Below are 24,571 nucleotides of genomic sequence, written 5' to 3' on the forward strand. Positions count from 1 at the left end.
TTTATTCTTTTTAGGACGCCAATCCCTTTAAAGTCACTCTGAAACCGGTGCAGAGTAACCACTTGAGGCCCGGAATCAAGATGACCGCGCCCTTTTTACCAGCGGCTCCTTCCCCATTTTTTATTTGAAGCATTTGTTATCGCTCGGATAAATTTATCTGTCTTTGGTAAGACCGAAGGGATTCCTTGATTTACTAGAGCGCACTCGCCCGAGCTGAGCTCAAGATAACTCCTTCGAACCAGATCTGACAATTCCTGATGTTAAGGATTAAAGCTGTCTTCACTTTAAAAAGAATTGAACGGATTTAAAGGATGACTATGATAGGGAAATAAAGACATTTTAAAGTTCTAATTACTGCATATAAAACCATGCTCAACATAGTTAATACGAAATAATCGATAACCGAATTAAAGATTAAGTAGAGATTTAATGAATAAGCAATTATAAGAATTACAAGTCGAAAAAAACAACACTCACCCGTCTCAGAACAAAAGAGGAAACAAAAGGTCTAAAATCCTATTTGGTTGAACAAGTCGAGTGATCGGCTCTCCTTTTTTCCAAAATCCGAATTCTGTTTAAAATAGAAGGAAAGGTCTGGCCATGAGGAGATTAGCCAACGCCGTGACAGGGCGTCTTTCCCTTTCTGCCCGAAGCGGCTGTCTCCTCTGCCTTCCTCGAAGCTTAAAGTTTGACATTAAAATTTGACAAAGTCCAATTTGAAGACTCTGGAAATTCATTTTAGTAGATTTTGGTTCAATCTCAAAAAGAATGAAAGATCCATCTTCGTCTAAACGGCGTTCTTTACTCCGGGCAGCGTCACGGCCATCGCCCTGACTAGGAAGAACCGCCTCGCTCTGTGTCAGGACATCATATTTATAGGCTTCTGGCATTACCTCATCGGAATATGTAGGTGAAAGGTCAGAATCCCTGCACCAGGTCATAAGAATATCTAGGTGAAAGTTCAGAATCCCAGCACCAGGTCAGAGGAATATCTAGGTGAAAGGTCAGAATCCCTGCACCAGGTCATAAAAATATCTAGTTGAATATCTGGTCGATTCCAATAGTGTAACAACCTCTTTTGTCTCCCCGCAACTTAATACTGTCAGGAACGGGGTGGAGTAATGGAGCGAGGGCGACCAAATGCAGCTTGGACCAGGGTTTATTGCAGAAACTCAAAATTCAAACCCGGCAAACTGACGTGACTAAACAAAACCAAAAGGACTGACCGCCAAAGCGTGAAACAAAAGACAGGAACAAAACAAACCGCGTGACAGTGAGACATGCATTGTCCGCACATCTCGTGCAATGCTCCGACATAGAGTGACACACAAACAGAACTTAAATACAACACAGGTAACGAGAGGCAGGTGAGTGTGATTACACTGATCATGGGTACACAGGAAGGGAGGGGCGAGCACACAGACAAACTATGGACATGATCAGGGTCACATAGCAAAAGGGGGGACGAGACATGACAGAACCCGAACAGAAACCATGGCAACCTGAACACCTAACAAAACTGGGGACGAGACATGACAAATACATTCATGTATCGATGGAACAACAATGTTAAATACAGGTTGGATAAAACATTGCAACATTAAAATCCTATATCTTGTCTAGTAAAGATCAATCTTCACACATAATCATACTTAGCCATAATAATGGGTTCTTCTAACTTTAACATTTATATTGATATGGCTCAAGCTGTTACATCTTAAAATTATGGCACAGCAAACTCATATTCCAAAATTGTGCGTTGCTACGTGCTTGAACAGGTCGTGTCCTCCCAATTGCTAACAATTAAATTCATTAGATTTGTTAGTTTCCATCAGGTCACCCCTATGTCAAGCTTTAAAACAAATTTTGGAATTACTACATGTTTTGGGATAGCCAACGTGCCTGGGCCATATTCGATACCCAATTTTACACCATCTTGTACCACCATGCCACTTGACAATTGTCTAGAGCAGGGGTCACCAACCCGGTGCCCGCGTATTTCCCTTGGCCCCACACCGTAGTCATTGGGCCTTCTATCTCACACGTCAGAGTCCCTTGCGTAATGTCAATCACAGGTGCCTGCATCACATCAACAAGCGAATGACCCTGGGCCTTCTGCATCTCAGGGCCACGCTGTGCAATATTTTGACGGTTACTTCTACCAACTATCTGCCCTTTCCTCTGTTGAGCAGAAGCTTCAAGCTCACTTTCAATTTCATCCCCCTCACAAAAAGCTGGATGTGTAAACACATCCCGACAAAATCTGATCAAATCCTGCATGTTTCCGACCCTCTTTTGTTTTTTACCTCGATTACCTTGATTTGCAGTGACCATCTCATTGATAGCCAACTGTTCTTTGGTTCTTAAATCCCTTAAAATGGCCCTTCTGGCCTCCTTATTTGGGAGTTCCCCCTCTAGGGGACCAAGCCCTCCCAACTCTAACAATTTCTGTGTCCAAATCTGGCACTTTTCTTTACATGTGTTCTGGTATTCATGGGGATAATTTAATTTGAACAATCTCACAACAACATCAATTTTCTCCCCTAGCGTTCTCTTTCCACCTTCTGTCACTCTATTTTTCGCCGCCATTTTTTTCCCCCCGACTGCACTTGCAATCTCCCCTACACTATTCCCCAAGTCTTTCACTCAAAATTGACACCAAAGTAACGATAATTTTTCTAGACAAAACAAAATCTCATATCATGATAATTTCACTAGACAAATAAAAAACGTCCATGAATTGAAATGTATTGGCCGAACACAGTGGTCAATTATGACCTCACATCATCGGCATCACAGTCTCGAAAGACCATAGATTTCTTGTGTCTGGAGGTTAGGTGTTCTTTGCACAGCGTCTGCTGTGGCTGGTGAGTCCTATCCGTGAGAGGCAGACACGGCCACAGATGTTACAGATGTGGGCCAGACCCGGTGGAGGTGGGGGCATGGTGGCTTGCTGCTTCCTCAATTTCCTTTTCATTTCTCGATGTTGAGCCAGGGTGATTTCGTAGGTCTGCAGCCCGTTTCGGAGAGCCTGTTGCCATTTGTGGCGATCCTGGGCGACGTCTTCCCAGATGGCTGGGTTGATGTTGAAGGATTTGAGGTCTTGTTTGCAGACATCCTTGTAGCGGAGCAGTGGGCGGCCTACTTGCCTTTTGCCTGATTTTAGCTCTGCATATAAGATGTCCTTTGGCATACGACCATCTTCCATCCGACGGACATGGCCCAGCCAACGGAGACGCCGCTGCTTCAGCAGGGAGAGCATAGTGGGGAGCTGTGCACTCTCCAAGACTGCACTGTCTGTGATCCTGTCCCGCCAGGTGATGCCCAGTATGCGTCTCAGGCAACGCAGATGGAAAGAGTTTAGCCTTCTCTCTTGATGTGCATAAAGAGTCCAGGCTTCGCTGCCATACAAGAGTGTACTGACGACACAGGCCCTGTACACTTGCACCTTTGTATGGATGGTGAGCTTGCTGTTCTGCCATACTCTGGGTGTCAGTTTTCCAAAGGTAGAAGCTGCTTTCCCAATCCGGCTGCTGACCTCGGCATCGAGTGACAAATTGCAGGTGATGGTAGACCCAAGATAGATAAAGCTGCTTACAGCTTCCAGTGTGTAGTTGTTGATGGTGATGGAAGGTGGGACAGTAGTCCCCTGGCCCATTGTCTTGGTTTTGTTTAGGCTGATGGTCAGGTTGAAGTCCTGACATGCTTGGCTGAACCGGTCTAGAAGAGTCTGCAGGTGTTCCTTAGTGTGTGTTGCCAATGCTGCATCATCAGCAAACAACATGTCCCGAATGGTGAGTGGTCTGATCTTGGTTTTTGCTCTCAGTCGGGATAGGTTGAATAGCTTGCCGTCTGTCCTGGTGTGTAAGTAAACTCCCTCAGTTGATGTTCCGAAGGCTTGGCGCAGGAGGAGAGAGAAGAATCCTGCTCACCAGGTCAAAAGCCTTGGTAAGGTCAACGAAGGCCATGTAGAGAGGTTTATGTTGTTCTCTGCACTTCTCCTGCAGCTGTCTCAGGGTGAAGATCATGTCCAGAGTTGATCTTCCTGCTCTGAACCCTGCCTGTGACTCTGGGTAGAGCATCTCTGCGAGGACTTGGAGTCTGTTTAGTACAACTCGAGCAAAGAGCTTACCGGTAATGCTGAGTAGGGAGATGCCACGGTAGTTGTTACAGTCACTCCTGTCTCCCTTGTTTTTGTACAAGGTGACGATGTTAGCATTTCTCATGTCCTGTGGGACAGAGCCTTCTTTCCAGCACAGGCATAAAAGCTTGTGCAGTCTATGCAGAAGAGCAGGCTTCCCACACTTGAGGACTTCGGCTGTTATCCCATCAGTGCCTGGAGCTTTTCCGCTGGGCAGGCTGTTAATTGCTTTGCTTAGCTCCTCAGTTGTTGGTTCCATGTCGAGCTCTTCCATAACAGGTAGGTGCCCTACATGCCTGAGGGCTGCATCAGAGACACTGTTGTCCCTGGCATAGAGCTCTGAGTAGTGTTCCACCCAGCGGTCCAGCTGCTTAGAGCGTTCAGCGATGGTTTCTCCCGAAGCTGATTTCAATGGGACAATTTTGCGGGGTGATGGTCCAAGTGCCTTTTTGATGCCATCGAACATGAGTCTGATGTTGCCTGTGTCAGCAGCTGCTTGAATGTTGCTGCAGAGCTGTAGCCAATAGTCATTGGCACAGCGTCTAGCGGCTTGTTGGAGTTTCCCCCTAGAAGATCGGAGGGTCTGTAGAGTTTTGGTGTTTGGAGTGCGCTTGTAATTTGTGAGTGCGACGCGTTTTTCTTCAAGAATTGGTGCCAATGTTGTTAAATTGGCATTGAACCAGTCATTTGGTTTTCCCTGCTTTTTGCCAAAGACCGACAGGGCCATGCTGTGTATGGCATCCCTCAAGCCATCCCTGTACCGCTGAGCGGAGCTGGACTGGGGTGGGCCGTGGAGGGAGACTTCTAAGGCACAGAGGAAGGCTGTAGCTTTGGTTGGGTCGGTTGTTTTGCTGCTGTCGATGCGTGGGGCTCCCTTTGATTTGGATCTGTGTAGGTTTTTTGCCTGTAGCTTGACTCTACAGAGCACAAGTGAGTGGTCTGTGTCGCAGACTGCACTGTGGAGACTGCGTGTTTGAAGGATGCCTCTGAGATCAGAAGTGCGTGTTATGATCAGGTCTAACTGGTGCCAGTGACCTGAGCGTGGATGTCTCCAAGAGACTTTGCGAATGGGTTTGGTCTGGAAGTATGTGTTGGTGATGCAGAGGTGGTGATATGTGCAGAACTCCAGAAGTCTCTGCCCATTTTCATTCAGCTTACCGATGCCATGGTGTCCCAAGCAGGATGGCCAGGAGTCACGATCGGCTCCGACTCTAGCATTAAAGTCATCAAGTAGGTAGAGCTGTTCACGGCTGGGAATGTTTTTAAGAGTCGCTTCGAGTTCATCATAAAACCTTTCTTTTATTTCCTGGGGGGAGCTAAGTGTTGGAGCGTACACACTCACTAGGTGGACAGGTCCCATAGATGTATTGAGGCAGAGAGCCAGGATTCTCTCAGAGCCACCTGTGGGTGGTACCACTGCTCCCAGGAGTGTGTTCCTGACAGCGAACCCTACTCCGTGTTCCCTGGTTTCCTCAGGGGGCTTCTCCCGCCAAAAGAAGGTATAGTCCTTTTCCTTGAGTGAGCCAGATCCATGGAGTCGTGTTTCCTGGAGGGTCGAGATGTCAATTCTGAGCTTCAGGAGTTCGTTGTTGATAACTGCAGTTTTACGGACATCACTAATTTGTTGTAGGTTGTCGCTGAGCCCGGGTGTCATAGTCCTGACATTCCAGCACCCCAGGCGTAGTGCTGGAATCTTCGGTAATTTCCTTTTGTTGCTTGGTGCGTGAATTTACAGCCCACTTGTTAGGATAAATCCCTGAGCTCCAAGCACCCAATGAAGCAGGCAGGCTGTGGCGGGAAAGCACCTTATTGGCTGGGGGCTGCCCAGCTTGAGGCGGGCGGTAGCTGTCCAATGAGACCGAACATCTCTCCCACCGTCGGAGGTAGCCCCTGGCACCCATACTCTACGCCAATAAGAAAGGGCTTATAACCGGTAACTGCTAACCTCCCGTGTTGTGTCTCCACTGGTTAGTAGAGCTGAAGTTTCCTCTCCAGTGCGCAAGAAGCCTGGGCAAGTTTTATGGAAGCCTTGAGTTTCCCAGGCATCAGGGCTTCCCTCTCGGCCTTCCTGTTGTCATCCAAAGGAACGGTGAACCGATACGTTTGGCATCAGGTTGGCTGCAGGAGTTGCCAGAACAATGCCTTTTTTCTTTTAAAACATGAGTCTGCCTAACGGAGTCCAAGCCGGGTTTCCTGTCGGGGTTTGCTCCCTTAGCCTTTTCGTTCCAGACGATACCCACAAGGCAGCGGGGGTGCTATTTCCCCCATAGCTGGGACAGTGGTTAGCGGGCGCCAGGACATCCACGCGCCGGTGGGCCTGTACGTCACGCCTAGGGGCCCACTGTTGCTCCCCCGATCGATCCCCTGCAATTTAGCCTGGAGCCGTGAGGCACCCAGTTACCATGTGTGGCCACGAGGAGGCATGCAGAAGTCTTGACGGTGGAGAGGCTATGTACCGGCTGAGGAGACTTACGCACTCGGCTCCTCTTTTCGCCCCCGGAAACAGGGGGCTAGCCGGCGGCAGTGGCTGAAAGCAGAAGGTAGCAAGCAGGAAGAAGCATGCAACATGCACTAACTACGAGCACTACTACTCCAACACCACTGCACTTCGCATCACAACGCCCTGTGTGCAAGCACACACACACTATGACCTCACAACCACCAGAGCAACCACAGAGCAACAAAACTCAGCAGTAAGTTGATTAGCGAGAGGTTAATTATAAACCCCACAAGGTCAAAATCGGACCTTACAATCACCACAGCAATCTCAAAAGAAAGTACTTGATTTTGACGTTATTAAGTGGCCACAGACTCTTTCAATTTAGCCAGACCTAACACGGTCAGCCGTGACCTCACACAGTGGTCACAAGCGCTTTTTTTTTTTTCTCAATGTACGTAACCAGGTCCCACACAGTGACCTTTCGTGACCTCACACAGTGGACACAGAGCTCTTTTAACATAACCAGACCCCACACAGTGGCCTTCCGTGACCTCACACAGTGGACACAGAGCTCAGAACTTTACCAGACTCAGAACACAGAATTTTACCAGACCCCACAGTGGCCTTCCGTGATCCCACACAGAGATCACAAGCGCTTTCAAAAGAACATAAACTTCGATAATTCTGGCATTTATCACAACTCACACTATTTTACATTACTTCAATATTTTTAGTAGTTTATAGCAGATATTTAACCATAAAACACAATCCTCGTTCTCAGAAATTTCAACAATCTACCCCCGTAGGGGTAGGCAGAAAATTTTCTTATCAAAAAGAAGGTATTCTGCTCTCCTTATTTTTGGGCCCAGTTGAATTGTTGAAATTTCCGCGGGGATGGCGTGATGTCGAAAAACAGGATCAGCGAGCACAAGACCACGGGTCACGGCACCATCTGTTAGGTTTGTTCCCAGTTCTTTATCTTTAATGCTCGCTATGCTAACAGTAATTACCAAGAGGCAGCCTTCACAGTTTAACTATTTAATGTATGCCAGAATGATCGATGCACAGCTGTGGAGCCCTTTCTGCGAGATGCGGAAGAAGGTCTAACTCCCAGCGCCAAGGTTCCTGCTCTTATACTACTTTGGGCCGCCTACATGCAAGGAGGCGACTCTGCCTAGCCTGTGTGATAATGTGTGACCTTGTAGTCTTAACTGAGAGCGACTTCTACATAAGTGCAAAGAGTGTCATAGAGAAGAGAAAGCTAATGAAGCAAGAGAAGGGTTACAGCGATATAACGGCATAGCTCAAGCTACCTAGCTAATCTCATGTGCCAAAGAGGCCTATTCTAACACAACCACAGACTGTTTACTCTTCGTCCTTCTAGGAAGCGATACCGGACTCTTCGGGTCAAGACGAGTAGACTGAGAAAAAGCTTTTTCCCCTCTGCCATCATCGCCCTGAACTCCGCAGCACAACACCCCTGTCATCCCCCTGAACTCTTATCATTCTGAACCCTGCAGCACAACAACCCCACCACAACACCACCTGTATTACCTGCATATACTGTCCATATCTGCATATAATTGCTGCATTCCTATCCTATATATTTATTCATCACTCTTACTCCGCTTGTACATATCTGTTCATATCTGGTTATACTGACACTATGTTGCATAGTTAGGGTTAGGGTAACGTCAGTATGGCTGATTCGTTTGAACGAATCTTTTGAGTGAACTGATTCTAAAGATTCAGTTCACCTAAAACAACTGGAATGCACATCACTAGTCTCGGCTAAAATACGTCTAAAAATGGTCTAAAGGTGTAATAAATATAGACGTCTACGGCATAGACGTCTATTAGACGTCTATATGTGAGGCGATAAAAAGTGCAGTGGGACACCATGGAAAAATATTTAACAGAGTTGAAAAGAACGGCGGAGAGAGACAGAGATAAGAGAATTGAGAGTCATACATAAGACAAGGAAATATGACGAAGCGTACGTAGCGCTCAGCTTCAGTGCGACTACGATGGGAGACCAGGAAAGACCGGTGTGTTTACTGTGCCTTCAGTGGTCCCCAACCACCGGGCCGCGGACCGGTACCGGTCCGTGGGTCACTTGGTACCGGGCCGCGGAGCCGCACAGGAAAAAAAAAATATATATATATATATTTTTTTTTTTTCATTGACGATCAATTCATTCATGTTAAGACGCTCGTCCCGGTCACGTGACATGTTTCCCCAGTCGAGCCCGCAAAGCTAGCAAAAATGAGTAAGAATTTATTTTGAAAAATATAAAAAATTTGGCGAATCTCTCCCAATTACATCTGTCGGTGCATCTGAAAAATAAGGACTCTTGACACAGGGCGCTCGTCTCGGTCACGTGACATGTCACCACAGTCAAGCCCGCGAGGCAAGCAAAAATGAGCAAGAAACAGAGAAGTTTGGAAAGCTTCTTCGGAAAGGGAAAAACGTCCAATGAGGACACTGAAGAAGAAGAGGCTACGACTTCTCAGAAAAGGAAAGCTGCATTTAAAAGAACATTTCTGGAGTCCTACTTAAAATATGGATTTATTTATATAATAAGCCACAGGTGACTCTGACGCGCCAAGTGCACTCCGCATATGTGGCGAAAGGCTAGCTAACGAGGCAATGAAGCCTTCAAACCTGCTTCGGCACATGGAGACCAAGCATCCTGCATTTAAAGACAAACCTTAACCACTTCGGGTGTCATTGTCTCCGATTACGCCTAGATGGGAACGGCTCATTTCTGAGAAAAGAGCTCGGTGCTCCCACTAATTCAACGTTTTATTTTTATGTGGTTTATATTTGTTTTTATGCCAGTCGTATCATTTTATTTCATCCTATTTATATATATAAATATTTAAATAATAAATATATAAATATATTTATTTATATAAAGGCCGGTCCGCGAAAATATTTCTGACACGTAACCGGTCCGTGGTGCAAAAAAGGTTGGGGACCACTGCCTTACAATGTTGGCAGCGGACAGTATGAAGCCAAATAAATTAAGGCGGCACTTAAAGTCATTGCACCCCAATCACGCTGATAAGATGCTTGAGGTTTTTCAGCGAAAACGGGCTGAATATTGCCAATAATCATCCCACTTTGTGAATGCTACTTCTGTCTATCAGTAAGCACTGTAAGCATCATATTAAATTGCTCAGTGCAAAAAAAAAAAACCACACCATTGCAGAAGAGCTGATACTACCTCCAGCCGTGGATATGGTCTGCATCATGCTGCCTCATTTTGATTGAAAAAAACAGCAGAAATTGTTTTATTCATTTTTGTTTTGTAGGTTAAAATGTTTTATATATTGTGCTCCTGAGGTAATGTTGCTGATTACTTTGAATTGAATATTATTTATTGCTGTTATGTAATTTAATATTATGTATGTTTATTATTATTTTATTGTAGTTTTTTCGGCATAAAATGGCAGTTGGTCAAGAATGTTTATAGTTTAAATAATTATAATTTATTTTTTAATTTCAGGCAAAGTGATGCACATTAAATCTGTTGTGGTACAGACTAAAAAACAATGTTATTAATACAGTTATTTATTGTAAGTTGATCTTTTTTTTAATTTATTTTCTGTTTTCTTTGATGTTAATAACATGGGGGGCGTGAAATGTTTTCTTCTCCCTATGTGGGGGGCATCACAGAAAATGATTGAGAATCACTGCATTAACCTGTGATCCTTACCTTTGTGTAAGTTCTGTCATGTCTCGTCCCCAGTTTTGTGATGTATATAGGTTGTCATCGTTTCTGTGTGTCTCTGTGCTCGCCCCTCCCTTCCTGTGTGCCCTTGATTAGTGTAATCGCACGCACCTGACTCTCGTTACTTGTGTTGTATTTAAGTTCTGTTTGCGTGTCACTCGCCGTCGGAGCATTGCATGAGATGTCATGTCTCACTGTCACGCGGTTTGTTTGGTTCCTGTCTTTTGTTTCACGTTTTGGTCGGTCAGTCCTGTTAGTTTGTTGTTAAGTCACGTCAGCTTGCCGAGTCTGTCCTTTTGGTTTCCACAATAAACCCTGGTCCAAGCTGCACTTGGTCGCCTCGCTCCATTACTCCACCCCGAAGCCTGACAAGTTCCAGGATGTTGTGAAAATGCATTTGATTAGTGATGGTCCAGGGTGTGAAAATTTACATTTTTTAATACAGAAATAGGTTTCAGTAACAATCATACTTACGTATGTTACCTGCAGATATAAATACACCTTTTGATGTTAAAATTAACCAAAACGATAATTGAACCTAACTAAAAACTTTTTCAAACATTATCTAACCATCACAAATATAAATGTGCAATGTTTTTAAATCATATGTTTAAAAATGTAAAAATATACATACAGTATTAAAAAATGGGGGCTATTTAATAGAACAAAACTACTACCGTATTTTTCGGACTAAAAGTCGCACCGGAATATAGGTCGCATTAGCCATAAAATGCACAATAACGTGAAAAAAACATATATAAGTCGCTCCGGAGTATAAGTCGCATTTTGGGGGAAATTTATTCGACAAAATCCAACACAAATAACAGACATGAACAAGCAACAACAGGCTAAACGATAGGTATGCTAACGTGACATAAACACAAACGAAGAGCTGAGAACGGGCCTGACGTAACATTCAGAGTTATTCAAATAACTATTACATGAATAACACGTTTATAAAACCATCTGTGTCACTCCAATTCATTAAATCCATCGATCGTCCTTTATGTCAACAATGCCGCTGACGGCGCTTGCACTTCAAAATATTCCACAGGCCCATATAATGATATATATATATCAAATAATTATTATATAAGCAATAATATTATCAAACCATCTGTGTCACTCCAAATCATTAAATCCATCGATCGTCCTTTATGTCAACAATGCTGGCCGGGTGTGCGCAGCTGACGGCGCTTGCACTTAAAAATATTCCACAGGCCCATATAACGATATATAAAGTATATATCAAATAACTATTATATAAGCAATAATATTATCAAACCATCTGTCACTCCAAATCATTACATCCATCGATTAAATTCCTCGTCCTTTGTCAACAACGCCACGCGTGCACCCTGACGTCAGCATCGTCGTTATTACGCAGATCTAGTATATAACTATATTGTAGCGTTAACAAAGTACAAGGAAAGACGTGGGTTTGGTAAACGGCTCTTTATTTAACAAAACAAAAGTTCAACGAGCCAACAACTACTGAACTGTAACGATAAAAACATATACAAGTTGCTACACGAAATAAAATATATCAAATAACTATAACATAAATAGTTGACCGCCACACGGCCCCAAGCACCGGCGTCGACTTCCAGGCGTGGACTTCTATCCCCGGAGATGGCACTTCCAGCCACGGACGTGGAAGAGAGCTCCATAGAATAGGATCGGGCGTGCGTAAAAGCCATGTCCGAGGCCCATCCACCGTCCCCGGACAGCCACCCGGCCGAGCGCCGGCCCCCAACTTCCATCCACGGAGGTGAAAGAGAGCTCCGTAGAGTAGGACCGGGCGTGCGTAAAAGCCATGTCTGAGCCCCATCCACTGTCCCCGGACAGCCACCCGGCCAAGCGACGGCCCCGACTTCCATCCACGGAGATGAAAGAGAGCTCCGTAGAGTAGAACCGCGTGTGCATAAAAGCCATAATAGTTTTTCAAACCTTCTGTGTCACTCCAAATCATTAAATCCTTCAAACTCTTCTTCCTTCGTGTCACTTACAAACAAAGCCGCTAATGATGCCGGTAGTACGTGGGGGCCCTTCGTCATCTTTGTCATCCCGTGATCAAATCTTTGTCCTTTATGTAAACAACCGCCACGCATCGCGGTTCGTTTATCGCGGTTTCACTTTTTTTTTTTTTTGGAAAATGTTTGAAAAAAAACACAAGTCGCTCCTTATTATAAGTCGCCCCCCCCACCCAAACTATGAAAAACACCCGCGACTTATAGTCCGAAAATTACGGTACTCACTTAAATTACTGCGGCTATGACCTCTTTGTAAATGACTAATGCCTACAAAAAAAACTCTTACTTTTCCCTGTCATGGGTGTTTCACACTCACTTCCTAGCTGTTGAAGAATGAAGCAAATGTTAGCTGCAAGATTCAAATGAACCATTCTCCAATGATAAACTTTGCCTTGTTTGAAAAAAAAAAAAAATGGTGGCATTCTGTCTGTGCCTTTGAATGTGGTGAAAATTAATTTGGCTGTTGTACATATCCAATCACGTTATTTTAAAATAGTACTGATAAAATTGCTTGTTGTACAAGTTGTTATCCAAATGATGAAAATGTACAGGGTAAACCTGGGTTTTATTTTGCACTTTGACATCCGCCATGGTTTCCGGAGTGTGAAAGTCAAGGCAATGACATGTCATAAATGCAAGTTCCATATTGAAGATTGCAATTACAACATACACTTTTTGCATGTGCGCGACAGTAGCTAAGCATACTCATATACAAACCACCAATAACAGATCAATTTCCAAAGATAATGCAAGGCGGTTGTGATTACTTCTACAATCAAGAATAAATCAAAAATCAATCTGTACCTTGTGGAGTCCGGTCAGTTTTTAATACAGATGCTCCTCTTACTCCAGGCTTGGAGTCTGAAAAAGAGGGAAAGGGAAAAAGAAGATGTCTGATTTGACAATTCACCCATTAACCGCTGTTAATAACATAACACAACACAATTTTACCTTTTGATGTGACCTTAGAGTTCCAAGGCTTGTTGAGCGCAAAACAAAGTTAGGTGCACATTTTAATGACATCAGAAGATAAACACCTACTTTTTCACGTGCCACTCATTGAGCTAAATCTGGAGTCACAAATCACAACATGGGTAAAAAGGGAAAGTATATCTTTGCCATGCCATCAGAAAATCTCCAATTTGTGATCTGTTTGATCTTGTTTTTGTTTTATAATAGCCATGGGGATTTTTGAAAGCGAGCTGCTGACATCTGCAAAAGCAATGCCATTATTTACATTAGTTTTAAATTCACATATGAATTGTAAATGCATAAAGCATAACCTCTTGTCAAAAATAACATTTCCTTTTTAAATGTAGGCAGTTATATGCCTTATATGTACAGTTATAAACTTTCAAAAATATTTTATTCACTTGAGATTTTTTTTACTTAAGAAAACCACTACATACCAGGGCCGGTTCTAGGAATGCACATAAGAGGGGGCAGTCAGAAATGTGAAGGGGGCATGTTCTTTTTTTTTTTTTTTTACACATTTACACTGTTAGTGTTTTCTTCACGGCAGTTGTTAGCTGTGTGTCCAGATCTCAACCTGGAGAAGTGGATTGCACTCTGTCAGGCCTCTACACTAAGACCTGTTCAGCTTGGGTGTCCCACCTGAAGATTAAAGCTTCTGCTGGTATTGCTCTTAGGGTCACTGAGGCACGCAAACCCCCTGACCACAATAAGGTGGCAATCTCTCAGGGGGGGGAACATATAATATGAATGTTATATTAACTATTATTTGAGTTGTCGTTAATCATTAGTTATATCACGGGTCATTACGACGAGTTTGGTGGAGTTTTTACTGCTTTTTCCAACTCCTACCGCGCTGACTGTAACTTGACACTCTGGCTGCGTCTTGCCTCATTTGCATACTCACAGTGATTGGATGTTTACGGAGGGGCGCGGAGTCCTGACAGCAGGCTGTGTGAGGACGCACACTGCACCGACATGAGAGAAGAGAGGGGGCTGATTAACGTGTGTTTCTATCAGCGGATTTTTCACTTCTAAAAGTTTGATTCGAGGGGGCAGGACATCTGTTTGAGGGGGCGTTGCCCCCTCTTGCCCCTGTGTAGAGCCGGCACTGCTACATACTCTATGCATCGACATGAAACAAACTTTTTGGAATTTGAAGCAAATTCACTTGCGCTACCATCAACTTTTAGCGACCATTAACGTTTGTGTCAGCTCTTCTCTTCACAAAGCAACTAGTCACGTAGCAAAAACAAAGGACTAGCAGGCAAGCTACAACTTAAGTCCAAGCTTGAAATCGATTGATAATGAAATAGACAAACTTTGCAGGACAAAACAACAGCTCTTACTGAAAAACCTCAAAGACTCACCTTATAGTAGCTGACCTTAGTGTCTTTTTTTTTAGTTTGTCTTTTAAAAGCAACGTGCGTCGACTGAGCAGTGTACTCGCTGCGTACACTTTTACTTCGACTTCTTCGTCTTGTTTTTTTTACGGTGGCACACAATTTATGCACGTGTCTGCCCCTAGCGTTTAGAACGAAGCAATACAACATTGCAATCCCATCCAATTACAGCTGCATGGTTTAGGGTTCAATATTTCATATTTGATGGATTTTGGCATCTCTCCACAGACACCTTCAAGTTCCTGGGAACCACAATCTCTCGGGACCTGAAATGGACCGGCCACATAGACTCTGTCCGGAAGAAGGCCCAGCAGAGGCTGTACTTCCTGAGACAGCTCAAGAAGTTCAACCTGCTGCGGGAGCTGCTGAAGACCTTCTACACTGCCATCATCCAGTCTGTCCTCTGCACCTCCATCACTGTCTGGTTTGGATCGGCCTCCAAACAAGACAAGCACAGATTGCAACGGACAATCAGGACTGCAGAAAAGATAATTGGAATCAACCTCCCATCTATCCAAGACTTGTACCTGTCCAGGACCAGGAAACGTGCAAGTAACATCTCTACAGACCCTTCTCACCCAGGTTGCAGTCCGTTTGAACTACTCCCCTCCGGACGGCGTTATAGAGCTCTGTACGCCAAAACCAGCAGACACAGAGACAGCTTCTTCCCCCAGGCTGTTGCTTTGATGAACTCACACCACTCTTAGAGTCTCAGAGTCATTGCTGTGCAATAACATCCTGCTCTCCACACCTTTTTTCAATTGTCTACACTGTTTGTACTATGTGTCCTCTCTGCATCCATCCATCTCTGCAGCCTGGTCATCCTGGAAGAGGGACCCGCCCATCTGTGGTCTCTTCTCAAGGTTTCTCATTTCCCCTAGTTGGAGTTTTGAGTTTTTCCTTGCCCTCCTGGGAGTTTAAGATCAGGGGATGTTTGAGAATATTTGTCATTTTTCACATGTCCTGAGTGTTGTTAGTCACCTAAATGTTGAACAGAGGCTGTGATGTGCCGAAGTCAAATTCCTTGCACGCTCAAACATGGCGAATAAAAACTCTTGAATCTTGAATCTATGGAATAACCTAATATATATCATGTTACAGAAATAACCACACTTCACAGGGATGTTTAAAACAAAGCAATACAACTTATGTACATTATTTATACAACTTATAGCTGGTTTAGGGTTTAATATTTCATATTTGATGGTGGGGACAAGCGGTATAGAAAATGGATGGATGGATTTAATTTTGGTCTCAGGTTACAGAAATAACCACACTTCACACGGATCAATGGTTGTTTAAAACAAAGCAATACAACTTCTGTAGATTATTTATACAATTTACAGCTGGTTCAGGGTGTCCCCTGCCTACTGCCCAATGACTGCTGTGATAGGCTCCAGCCCGCCTGCGACCCCCGTGGGGACTGAGCGGTACAGAAAATGGATGGATGGATTTTAGGTTATTCCATAGCCCCAATGACACTTTACATGGATCAATGGTTGTTTAAAACATGATTGTTTTGGGTTTAATATGATCATATTCGATGGATTTAATTTTGTCATCTATTTTAGGTTATTCCATTGACCTAAAATCAGGTCACAGAAATAACTACACTTCACATGGATCAATGGTTGTTTAATACAAAGCAACACAACTTCTGTACATTATGTATACAACTTACAGAATGGTTTTGGGTTTAATATTTCATATTTGATGATTTATTTAAATCGTCTATTTTAGGTTATTCTATAGACCTAGAATAGACGTCTAAATTAGGTTATGTGTAGACCTAAAATAGACGTCTAAATTAGGTCTACACATAGACCTTATATAGACGTCGATAAGGTTACAGAAATAACCACATTTCATCCAGATCAATGGTCGTTTAAAACAAAGCAATGCAACCTATGTTCATTATTTATACAACCTACAGCTGGTTTATGGTTTAATATTTCATATTTAATGGATTTAAATTTGTCATCTATTTTAGGTCTATATATCGACCTAATTTAGATGTCTATTTTAGGTCTATAAAATTCCCTAAAATAGACATCTATATCAGGTTACAGAAATAACCAATTCACATGTACGGATCAATATGCTTGTTAAACACAAATCCAGACAACTTCTGTACATTATTTATACAACTTACAGCTGGTTCAGACTTTAAAATTTCGAAATATGATCATATTTGATGTTTTTAATTTAGACGTCTATTTTAGGTCTATACCGAGACCAATTTTAGATGTCTAAATTAGGTCTATACATAGACCAGATGTCTAATACAGTGTTTCCCAACCGCTGTGCCGCGGCACACAAGTGTGCCGTGACGAATCATCAGGTGTGCCGCCCAGTTTCGTCTAATTGGTTCAAAGTGAGAAGCATGTAGTGATAGACAGGGCAATTAAATGCTCTTCCAATAGAGGGCAGTGTATCAGCGCGATATGTCTACTCTAGGAGTAGGAAGTTCATAGTTATCCTCGAGTGAGACAGTGCAGGTAATAGCAATGGATAAATATTTGAAAAGAAAAAGTACTCAATCTGACCTGGGTCCTGAAGAAAATTCTGACCCAGATGAAGGCCCTAGCATGAGCACTGGTCAGAAGAACGCAAAAAAGGTGAGCTTAAGACAATACAATGAAGGCTATCTTGCTTTTGGATTTACTTTTACCGGAGAAAAAAGTGCGGCAACTCCGCTATGCCCGATGTGCGGGGAAAAGTTGTCCAACAGTGCCATGGTTCCCAGTAAACTCAAACGCCATTTAGAGACAAAACACCCGTCACTACAAAACAAGAGTATGGACTATTTTGTTCAACTGCGTGAACGGACTGGGAAACAGGCAGAGCTACTGAGGAAAACCACCAAGACGGGTGAGAAAGCTCTTAGAGCTAGTTACCAAGTTGCTGAACTCATCACCAAATCAAAACAGGCACACACCGTAGGAGAGACGTTAATAATGCCCGCCTGCAAAATTATCTTGAAAGAGATGCTCGGCCCTGGCGCTGTTAAAGAAATAGCCCAAGTCCCTCTATCAAATAATACAATTTCCAGACGTATTCAAGACATGTCTGCAGACATTGAGAAGACAGTTTTGGAAAAGTTGCACATTAGTGGGAAATTCGCTTTGCAAATTGATGAATCTACGGATATCAGTGGACACGCGCAGCTTCTGGCAAATGTGCGCTTTGTAGACGGAGACACCATCAGAGAAAACTTTCTGTTTTGCAAGGAATTGCCAGGAAGAACAACAGGAGAAGAAATGTTTCGAGTTGTATCAGAGTACATTGAACAAGGAGGACTAAAGTGGCAAGACTGCGTAAGTGTTTGCACCGATGGAGCAGCTGCCATGCTCGGGCGCACCAAAGGATTTGTAAACAGAGTGAAAGAGCAAAATCCAAACGTCATCGCGACGCATTGTTTTCTGCACCGGGAAGCACTTGTTGCCAAAACATTACCAGCAGACCTAGCTCCTGTAATGGAAGATGTTTTGCGCATGATAAACTTTGTGAAGACGAGACCAGTAAAAAGCCGCATGTTTACATCATTGTGTGAGGAAATGGGGCAGGAGCATAAAGTGTTATTGCTCCACACGGAGGTCCGGTGGCTTTCCCGTGGCAAAGTTTTAAGTCATGTTTATGAGCTGAGGGAGGAACTCAAAGTGCTTTTGACAAATGAGAAGCATGATGACGCTAACTTGCTCTCAAATGATGAGTGGTGTGCAAGACTGGCATATCTGGCAGATACATTTAAACATCTGAATGACTTGAACACGCGAATGCAAGGTCGAAACGAAAACCTGCTCACAAGTACAGATAAAATACAGGGGTTTCGTTCAAAGGTGCTGCTCTGGGAACAACACGTGGAAAGTGCCAACCTAGAAATGTTCCCAAACACCCAGAAATGGCAGTGTCAACAGAGCTGCACTGTGTGAGACAATAGGTAAACATCTGCAAAGTTTGGAGCAGAAGTTGTCATGTTATTTCCCTTCACTTTCCACTGATTGCCTTGACTGGGTGAGGAACCCATATAGCTCAACTGCAGTTGGAAGGGACATAACTTTGCAGGAGCAGGAAGAAATAACTGAACTGAGACAAGATCGTGGTCTTAAGCTGCGCTTTTCGGATGTACCTTTGGACAGTTTTTGGCTGACTGCTGCCAAGGAGTTCCCTATTCTGGGAAACAAAGCAATTTCAGCTCTTCTCCCTTTCTCCACAACCTATCTATGTGAGCTGGGCTTTTCAAGCATGACTACTTTAAAGACTAAGAAAAGAGCGAGACTCAGAGCTGTTGAGGAAGATCTTCGTGTTTGTCTTTCTTCAATTCCTGCAAGAATATCAGCGTTGTGTTCAACCAAACAGGGCCAAATTTCACACTGAGTAAGTGAATTGACAATAAATGTTCATTATATTTCATTATATATACGTTTTGTGACATTTTTGTTTGGTGGTGTGCCGTGTGATTTTTGTAACATAAAATATGTGCCATTGCTCAAAAAAGGTTGGGAAACACTGGTCTAATAGATGTCTATGGCTGACAGGAAAGTGGAGCTCTTGCAGCTCTAGTGATAGTTCAAAGTTTTACATGGTGCGCAAATTATTTTTGTGTGAATTTGTATTTATTTCTTGTTATTTGTACATAGCAGTGACGTGCGGTGAGGTTCATGCCTGGGGAGGCACTGACATCACACCCCGGTAAAATTTGTCCGGCACCTAACCATGTCACAAAAAAGGTTGGGGAACGCTGCTCTAGTGTGGCTTATTCGTTATTTAATCTGAACTCTTTTAAATGAAATCTCATATCAGCAGTCTTCACACATAAAACACTTAATAAAGCACATGAAATCAAAAACTTGTTTTCGATCATGCGTACCACTCCGTTCCGAAGTCCCGTTGTCCGAATCAAACCTTTTAACTCCGGAGTTGGTTTTCCTTTACTGATGACCTCCAGGTTCGACCGGAAGTCCATCGTTGAAAATCGAAATCGAAAATACGTAATCCTCCATTGTAAAACGAAATGTAAAAACGGAAAAAAACTAAAACAAAAACAAAAAACGAATGTAAAACTAAACAAATGGACGACTGCTCCTCAGTTGTTCACTGTAAATTTGAACTGGAGATCTCTTATTCTACAGCTAGGCGCATGAGCCTCCGTAAGATCTCTTTTCAAAGCCGTTTTGTTAATCTAAAGAAACACGACGTTACAGACAGATGACAAAAAACACAAGCTTAACTACGGAAATTAATTAATATAGCCACAGTGTTTGAACACTTAAACAGCGACATAAAGACAGAGAGCAGTTCAGTCTAACTGCAACTGCATAGCCTGTCAACATCCGCAGCCGTGTGATTACGCAATCCTCAGAGGAGGCGAGACAGGACGTTGGCTCTTCCGAGCGAATCGTCTTCGGTTTTAAAATAACTATTAAAAATTCATCGATTATGGTTCAAAATGATACAAATTTATTGGAATTAAAAGGTGTAGTGAAATTTGGATTCTATGCGTCTTTGTATGTTGCCTTTAGGTGATAAACTAGCAGCAGTGAGACTACTATAAGCTATTTTTGCGGTACAGAGAAGCTCTAGTTTCAGTAATGTGTCGGTACTTAGAATATGGAAGGGCCATTCGTCCGTGATCAGGAAGACCCTTGTCCATGCCCTTTTAGGGGCATCGGAAGTACCGTAATTTTCGGACTATAAGTCGCACCGGAGTATAAGTCGCACCAGCCATAAAATGCCCAAAAAAGTGAAAAAAAACATATATAAGTCGCTCCGGAGTATAAGTTGCATTTTGGGGGGCAATTTATTCGACAAAATCCAACACCAAGAACAGTCATGAACGAGCAACAACAGGCTAAACGATAGGTATGCTAACGTGACATAAACACAAACTAAGAGCTGAGAACGGCCCTGACGTAAAATTCAGAGTTATTAAAAAAACTATTACATAAATAACACGTTAATAAAACCATCTGTGTCACTCCAATTCATTAAATCCATCAATCGTCCTTTGTCAACAATGCGTGCGCGCCGCTGACGGCTCTTGCACTTCAAAATATTCCACAGGCCCATATAACGATATATAAATTATATATCAAATAACTATTATATAAGCAATAATGTTATCAAACCATCTGTGCACTCTAAATCATTAAATCCATCGATCGAATTCCTCGTCCTTTGTCAACAACGGCGCGCGTGCGTGCGCCCTGACGTCAGCGTCGTCGTTATTCCACAGATCTACTACATAACTATATTGTAGCGTTAACAAAGTTCAAGGAAAGACGTGGGTTTGGTAAACGGCTCTTTATTTAACAAAACAAACTTCCAGGCGTGTGGCGGCGTGGACTTCCAGCCACGGAAGTGAGCTCCATAGAATAGGACCGGGCGTGCGTAAAAGCCATGACCGAGCCCCATCCACCGTCCCCGGACAGCCACCCGGCCGAGCGCCGGCCCTCGACTTCCATCCACAGAGGTGAAAGACAGCTCGGTAGAGTAGGACCGGGCGTGCGTAAAAGCATTGACCGGGCGTGCGTAAAAGCATTGTCCGAGCCCCATCCACCGTCCCTGGACAGCCACCCGGCCGAGCGCCGGCCCCCGACTTCAATCCACGGAAGTGAAAGAGAGCTCCGTCGAGTCAATCTTTGTCCTTTATGTAAACAACGCCGCGTCGCGCTGCTGACGTCGCGCTGCTGACGTCGCGCTGCTGACCGCGACGTCGCGCTGCTGACGTCACTTGAAATTCAAATTACAGTAATCCCTTGCTACATTGCGGTTCGTTTATCGCGGTTTCACTTTTTTTTTTTTTTTTTTTTTGGAAAATCTTTGAAAAAAAACACATATAAGTCGCTCCTGAGTATAAGTCGCCCCCCCACCCAAACTATGAAAAAAACCGCGACTTATAGTCCGAAAATTACGGTAACCAGTAGAGTGAGACTCGAACCGCAGCTGTTGTCTTCCGAGGTACAAATGATGTGGGGACACAAGAAGAACAGAGAGAACAGGGAGGGAGAGAGAGAAGAGAAGGAAAAAGGGGGGGCTGCTAACATCTTTGCTTTTGGGGCCACTCGAACTTTTGGAGAGACATCACTCTGACATCGGTTGAATAAAATCTTTTCCCAATCAGCCGTGTGTCACTGGACTGCTTCCTTCTCTGGGCCAGCCATCGTCCACCGAGTGTTTTTTGGAGACCAGCAAAGCAACAAAGACCATTCACCACATTTTTGGCGTCACGAACAGGATTCGTGTTCTCCAGGGGAACTCCCGTCCGCTCTCTGCGCGAGCATCCAGCGGCCGGCCGGCGAGCTGTAATTGAGGATTCGTGTTCTCCAGGGGAACTCCCGTCCGCTCTCTGCGCGAGCATCCAGCGGCCGGCCGGCGAGCTGTAATTGAGGTGAGATGCTTTGCTCACAGTTGCATGCTCGTTTTGTTCCCCAAGGAGGACAGTCAGACGAATCTGATGTGGCTGTGGCTGTTCCAGGGGGAAGTTGTCTCTCCTATTCAAAAGTCGTCATAATGCGACTTTAAAGGGGGAGTGGCCCCTAAATAAAAACGGCAAAAGTAAAGTAAAATAAAAACAGGAAAAAATAAATAAAAAACAACAAATAAAAAGGGAACAGTAACATAAAACTTAATGGGGAATGTGTACAGATGAGTGAGTGACATGTCTGGTGAGAATGATGAATGAGAAATGCCCCAAGGAGGAGGCAGACGGGACATGATGTCTGGGACATCGCTATTGGCCGTCACAAGAGAAAAATAGCAGAAAGTCCCATAAAACGTGGACTTTAGTTTGGCGACAGATCCGATGGAGGATAGAAATTTTAGCTGTGTGATTGAGGCGAAAACACAGATACGATTGAACACTGATTCCTAAAAATTCCTGGGACAAGCCGGGACACTGCAAGCGCCAAGTGCGACTGTCGAGATGTTCGGCGGCCGTGTTAGTCTCCGTCAAGGTCGAACGAAAAAGAGAGGCTTGCGCTGACCGCGTTTGGCAAATAGGAAAAGTGCGCAGCCTTGGCATCCGTAACTGTGAGAATGAATGTGGAAAGATATCCGGCTAGACCTTCTAAAAGGTGGCGAAGAGAAGGAAGCGCGCGAGCCACGTCGTTTGGGCACTGATCGGATTTGAAGTGTTTGTGGGTTATAATGCTCCTCGATTTAAACGCTGGTGCAAGAGCCCCTTAGGTAAACTCTTTGGGCTGACGGGCTCGAATATTCAAGATTCAAGAGTTTTTATTCGCCATGTTTGAGCGTGCCAAACAAGGAATTTGACTTCGGTAAAACACACCCTCTGTTCAACATTTAGGTGACTAACAACACTGTGAGGATGAAAGATCAGGCGGCAGTAAATTTGCATTTGACACCTCTGTCAGTCTGAGCGTTCTGATCATGTAATCTGCCAAAGACTGTTCTTCATCTGCCTTTTGTAAATCTGCATGGAACACAGGTAGTCTATATGGCCTCCCGTGGATGATTTCAAAAGGTGTTAGCCCTTCTGAAGTGGGAGTGATTCTCATATAGAGCTTCACTAAGTCTAGGCACTCTGGCCAAGATCTGCCTGTTGTTTCCATGCATTTTTTCAACCTGCTTTTGATAGTATAGTTTGCTCGTTCAACCAGGCCAGCGCTGGACGGGTGGTAGCCGCAGTGGTTTTTTAACGTTACCCCAAGGTGTACAGCCATGTTCTGTACAACTTGGTTCACAAAGTGTGGACCATTGTCACTGTAACTGGTTTGGGGGATGCCATGAGTCGGTATGATGGCTTTGCAAATGGCTTTTGCCACTGTTAAGGCATCCGCACGTTTAGACGGAACTATTTCCACCCATTTGGAAAATGCATCAATCATCACTAGGCAGTATTTGTGAGGTCCACTTTGTGTGAGCTCAATAAAATCCATGTGCATGATTTGAAATGGGTAAGACGGTTTTGGAAATGAGCCTCTCTTAGGTCTCATGTTTCCTTGTGGATTATGTTTCACACAAACGGGACATGCTTTACAAAAAATTTCTAAGTAAACATCCAAACCAAAGGTAGTGAATTGTTGATGTATGATGGACCTCATCCCCCCTGTCGACACATGGCAAGGCCCATGCGTCGCAATTGCCGCTGCTTCAAAAAGCGACTCAGGTAAAACAGGTTTGTCACCGACGCGGAGGATATTATCTGTGTCCGCTATTGCTCCTTTTGTCGTCCACATTCGCTTTTCCACCATTGGAGCATTGCCCTGCATATCTGTCAGTATAGTCTTATCTATGAGTTGCGTGTCCTCTGAATCTATTAAAAAAAATTCATGGCCATGTTTCCCTGCTGCCGCTGCTTTAGCAATTCTGTCCGCTAATCTGTTTCCATTCGAGGCTTCGTCTGTGCCTGTGGTGTGAGCAGCACATTTACACACAGCCAGTTTAGCAGGTAAATGAATGGCCTGCAACAAGTCTTTCAACAGCAGCCTGCGCTGACCTGTTGTATGGAAGCTTCTCTGCTTCAACAATCTGGTTTGGCAATTTCACAATTGCATATCCACCGTGATTGTTCCTTTTATGTATTTATTTCTTCCTTAGCATTTAACGTACTCAAAATCACTCTTTCTTCAAAGTTGCCCCACCAATTTTCGATAGAAGTGTCCAACAACGCCAACCATTCAACCTGTATCTTCCCTTCATTCAGGCAATCAGTCATCAATGCTCATTTGCATCTCACACGCAGTCTCCAAGAAGGAGACTTCCTATCACATCGGTCCCAATTCATCCAAGCTCACCACACAACATTCACATAGCGTTTTCATCTCAAGGTTCTTGATAGAACACTCCACCAATCCAGATAAAACTCAACACGCAAAAAAAAAA

General features: G+C 43.9%; 1 protein-coding gene across 1 annotated transcript in view; it reads left to right on the forward strand.

Annotated features, from left to right (window-relative positions):
* LOC119124049 overlaps positions 1-24,571 on the forward strand; it is a 793,622-nt gene that overhangs the window by 548,848 nt on the left and 220,203 nt on the right. The gene's annotated exons all lie outside the window — the stretch shown is intronic.

Source organism: Syngnathus acus, chromosome 6 (genome assembly GCF_901709675.1).
Source record: "Syngnathus acus chromosome 6, fSynAcu1.2, whole genome shotgun sequence".
Classification (NCBI taxonomy): domain Eukaryota; kingdom Metazoa; phylum Chordata; class Actinopteri; order Syngnathiformes; family Syngnathidae; genus Syngnathus; species Syngnathus acus.